Genomic DNA, 5,425 nt, shown 5'->3' on the forward strand with positions numbered 1-5,425 from the left:
AGGAACCTCACTGGCTGCAAAAGGGAACTAAAAACAGACAGACCACACCTGCCTCTTGCGATCCGCCTGACGTGGACATGTGCCCGGCTTCCTCGTCTGGACGGCGGCACTCAGCTTCCCAGTACCTGCCTCTGGGTCTTGCAAGTGTTTCTCAGCGCTGGGCAGGCTCCCCTGAGGCACCCCAGACACCCACATTCTGAGCCGGGCGCGGTGGCTCACGTCTGTAACCCCAGCTCTTTGGGAAGCCAAGGCGGGTGGATCACGAGGTCAGGAGATCAAGACCATCCTGGCCAACATGGCGAAACCCCGTCTCTACTAAAATACAAAATTAGCCGGGCGTGGTGGCGGGCCTGTGTAATCCCACCTCTTTTGGAGGATGAGGTGGGCGCATCCCCTGAGGTCGGGAGTTCGAGACCAGCCTGGCCGACATGGAGAAAACCGGCCTTTACTAAAAATACAAAATTAGCCAGGCGTGGTGGCACATGCCTGAAATCCCGGCTCTTCGGGAGGCTGAGGCGGGAGAGAATCGCTTGAACCCGGGAGGTGGAGTTTGCAGTGAGCCAAGATCGCGCCACTGCACTCCAGGCTGGCGACACGGTGCGGCTCCGTCTCAAAAAATCGATAAAAAAATAAATAAATATCATCAGTAAAACAAACAAGCAAAAATAACCCATCTAAAATCAAGCTGCGCCTCAGGCACCTTGGACACGTGTTCTCAACGCCTCATTAGAGCATGTTCTCTGGGCCTTGCTCACGCATATTTGGCCGAGAATAAACCTCTTTAAATACATTTATTTTACGTTGTTTTTGAGATGGAATTGCAGCCTTGTAGCCCAGGCTGGAGCGCAGTGGCGTGATCTCAGCTCACCGCAACCTCCGCCTCCGGGGTTCAAGCGATTCTCCGGCCTCAGCCTCAGGTGTGGCTGGGATTAAACGCACCCGCCACCACGCCCGGCTAATTTTGTATTTTTAGTTGAGATGGGGTTTCACCATGTTGGCCAGGCTGGTCTTGAACTCCCGACCTCAGGTGATCCAGGCGCCTTCACCTCCGAAAGAGCTGGGATGACACAGGTGTTCCAGCGTGCCCGGCTAATTTTGAATTTTTGCTGGAGATGGGGTTTCTCCATGTTGGCCGGGCTCGTCTCGAACTCCCGACCTCAGGTGATCCTCCCGCCTTGGCCTCCCAAAGTGCTGGAATTACAGGCATGAGCCACCGCCCCCGGCCAGCGTTTGGGTCTTTATCACAGCTTCAAGCCTCCCCTCTGCCTGGAGACCCTTGTCAGGCTGCCTCGGGGGGACACGTGCAGGTGTCTTGGTCAGGCTGGTCTCGAACTCCCAACCTCAGGTGATCCGCCAGCCCCGGCCTCCCAAAGTGCTGGGATTACAGGCGTGGGCCACCGCGCCCGGCACATTTCAGTTCTTTAGACTTAAGAACCATAAACCCCCTATCACAGACAGCCCAAAGGAGGCACCGTACCGCGTTCTAGGCGAGCATCTCCACCTCTCCACTCCGCGTTCTGTCTTCGCCGGGCACCTGCTGTGAACTGAGAAAGGAAAACAAATCTCAGGACCCCAAAATCACAGAGCCGAGGGCAAGGACATGCTGGAAACGGTGTCGGGCAAACCTGCCTCTCATTTTATTCATAAACAAAAAAATACTACAGAGATTTTAAAAACTGCATCCCAGGGCTGGGCGCGGTGGGTCACCCCCGTCATCCCAGCATTCTGGGAGGCTGAGGTGGGCGGATCACGAGGTCAGGAGTTCGAGACCAGCCTGACCATCCTGCGGAAACCCTGTCCTTACTAAAAATACAAAATATTAGCTGGGCGTGGTAGCCCATGCCTGTAATCCCAGCTACTTGGGAGGCTGAGGCAGGAGAATTGTTTGAACCCTGGAGGCAGAGGTTTCGGTGAGCTGAGATTACCCCATTGCACTCCAGCCTGGGCGACAGAGCAACACTCTGTCCCCCTCCCAAAAAAGCAGTAATAATAAATAAATAAATATAAAATATTTAAATTTATATTTATATATATAAATGTATGTATTTTTATATTTTTATAAATATATAAATATATATACTATATATTTGTATAAATATATATACTTTAATTTACTATATATTTATATAAATATATATACTTTATATTTATATATACCATATATTTATATAAATATATATATACTAGATATAGTATACTATATATACTATATATTTACATATTTATAAATATATATTATACAAATATATATTTTTAATATATAATATATAATGTATATTTATAAATGTATAGACGATATATTTATATATTAATATATAAATATATAGTATATAAATTTATATATTTATATATTTATATATATACATAAATTTATATACTATATATTTATAATATAATATATGTTATATATTATATTATATTTTTTATTATATAAATTTACATATATTATATAAAATATAGTAAATTTTATAATATAAATTTATATACTATATATTTATATATTAATTATATATTATATTATATATAATATAATATATATTATATAATGTATATATAATCCCAGCACTTTGGGAGGCTGGGATTATATATATATATTATATATACATATATATATATACATTGTATATATATATAATATATATATATATAAAATCCCAAAGTGCTGGGATTATAATATATATTGTATTATATCATAAATATTATACATTTATAAATATATAAATATATATAAAAATGTATATATATACTATATATTTTTATTTTTATAAATATATAAATTTTATTGGGCCTGATGGTGGGCACCTGCAATCTCAGCTACTTGGGACGCTGAGGCAGGAGAATGGCTTGAACCCGGGAGGTGGAGGTTGCAGCGACCCGAGATCACGTCACTGCCGTCCAGCCTCGGCAACAGAGCGAGACTCCGTGTCAAAAACATAAATAAAATAAAATAAATAAAAATACAAAAAGTAGCCGGGTGTGGCACCTGTAATCCCAGCTACGCAGGAGGCTGAGGCAGGAGAATCACTTGAACCCGTGAGGAGGAGGTGGCGGTGAGCCGAGATCACAGCACTGCACTCCAGCCTGGAGACAGAGCGAGACTCCGTCTCAAATAATAATTATAATAAAATGTCTGAAGGAAATAATACTAATAAAATAATCATAAAATGTCTGAGCGTCTAGGGCACCTGTCATGGGTATTTCCTCAGGCTGTACCCCAGCCACATGCCCTTAACGTTGGCAAAATAAACTTTCTAAATGGACTGAGATCCGTCTCAGATAGGTCTTCTTGTTCAGAATATTAACATAATTTATATATTAATTTATATCTATTAATATATAGTATATAAATTTATATATTTATAAATATATATACTATAAATTTATATACTATATATTTATAATATAATATATGTTATATATTATATTATATTTTTATTATATAAATTTACATATATTATATAAAATATAAATTTTATAATATAAATTTATATACTATATATTTATAATATAATATATGTTACTATATATTATATTATAATATTTTTTATTATATAAATTTACATATATTATATAAAATATAATAAATTTTATAATATAAATTTATATACTATATATTTATATAGTATATTATATATTATATTATATATAATATACTATATAAATATATAATGTATATATAATCCCAGCAGTTTGGGAGGCTGGGATTATATATATATATTATATATACATATATATATAAATTGTGTATATATATATATATATATATAATATATATATATATATTTTTTTTCTGCAAAACGTTTTCTACCAACAGAAAATTATGCAACGTTTCTTCGTCTTGTAGGCGGCACGTATATATTTTCTGTTCTTCTTTTCATCTTGAAGACAAGGTTTCCTTTCCCCTTTCCACTGATTTTGACTCATTCTAAAATAGAAGCCTGTGACCTTCCTCCTCTGACTTAAAGCAGCGATGATGCAGAGTGAGGGAAATGAAACTATTTTACCGTAAAACAGGGCTCTGTGCTATAAGGAATATTTTGAATTAAAAGCCCTTTGATATGACCAGGCTCTAGAAAACATTTTCTCTGATTTCAGTAACAATAAAACTGACCTGCCCAGGAAAACGATTGTGTGGGTTTTTTTTTTTTTTTTTTTTTCTTTTTTTTTTTTTCTCCCCCGGTCATCTCATTATCTGTTGCAGAAAAGAAGACGAAGATTTTATTTTATTTTATTTTTTTGAGACAGAGTCTTGCTCTGTTGCCCAGACTGGAGTGCATTGGCATGATCTCGGCTGACCGCAACCTCCGCCTCCCGGGTTCAAGAGATTCTCCCGCCTCAGCCTCCTGAGTAGCTGGGATCACAGGCAACCACCATGCCCGGGTAATTTTTGTATTTTGTATTTTTAGTACAGACCGAGTTTCACTATGTTGGCCAGGCTGGTCTCGAACTCCCGACCTCAGGTGATCTGCTCACCTCAACCTCCCAAAGTGCTGGGATGACAGGCGTGAGCCACTGCGCCCGGCCCACTGAGAGATTACCACCCCTGAACAGGCCATTTTACAAGGGAAAAGCCTGTGTCGAAGAATTGAGTGAGTTACGTTCTCCAAAGAGAACTCCTTACAAGTTCTTCTCTGTTCCCAGATCAATTATTCTCCGGTGCGTGGACGAAAAGAGTCAGACTCTGCAAAATATTGGAGATTTATTCTTAGCCAAATATGACTGACCATGACCTGTGAGGCAGGCCTCAGGAGGTCCCGAGAACACGTGCCAAGGTGATCGGGACGTGGCTTGGTTTCGTACATTTTAGGGGGGCCTGGGACATCAATCAAATACATTTAACACACACATTCGTGCTGGGCACAGTGGCTCACGCCTGTAAATCCCAGCACTTTGGGAGGCCCAGGTGAGCAGATCACCTGAGGTCGGGAGTTCGAGACCAGCCTGGCCAAAATGGAGAAACTCTGTTTCTATTAAAAAATATAAAATTAGCCGAGCCTGGTGGTGCCTGCCTGTAGTCCCAGCTACGCGGGACGCTGAGGCAGGAGAATCGCTTGAACCCGGGAGACGGAGGTTGCGGTGAGCCGAGATCACGCCATCGCACTCCAGCCTGGGCAACACAGCAAGACTCCATCACAAAGTTTTTTTTTTTTAATTAAAAAAATAAAATAAAATACATTGGTTTGGTCCAGAAAGCTGAGACAACTCAAAGTGGGATCTTCCAGGGTCTGAATGAATTTGAACATTTTCTGGCTGACAATTGGTTGACTTTGTCTAAAATCCTGGAATTGACCGGGTTCCGCGGCTCACGTCTGGAATCCCACCACTTTGGGAGCCCAAGGCAGGCCGACCAAGAAGTCACCAGTTCGAGACCAGTCTGGCAAACATAGTAAAAACCTGTCTCTACTGAAAAAAAAAAAAAAAAAAA

At 40.3% G+C, this 5,425-nt stretch overlaps 1 long non-coding RNA gene across 1 annotated transcript in view; it reads right to left on the reverse strand.

Moving 5' to 3' along the window:
* Nucleotides 1–6: 6 nt before the first annotated feature.
* LOC119469560 overlaps nt 7–5,425 on the reverse strand; it is a 7,862-nt gene continuing 2,443 nt past the window's right edge. The window contains exons 2-3 of the long non-coding RNA XR_005198391.1: nt 1,478–1,544; nt 7–315 (exon numbers count right to left, since the gene is read on the reverse strand). This is a non-coding gene — a long non-coding RNA (uncharacterized LOC119469560). The remainder of the gene's footprint in view (nt 316–1,477; nt 1,545–5,425) is intronic.

The sequence above is a fragment of the Cebus imitator genome, unplaced genomic scaffold (assembly GCF_001604975.1).
Source record: "Cebus imitator isolate Cc_AM_T3 unplaced genomic scaffold, Cebus_imitator-1.0 Scaffold708, whole genome shotgun sequence".
NCBI classification, from domain to species: Eukaryota; Metazoa; Chordata; class Mammalia; order Primates; family Cebidae; genus Cebus; species Cebus imitator.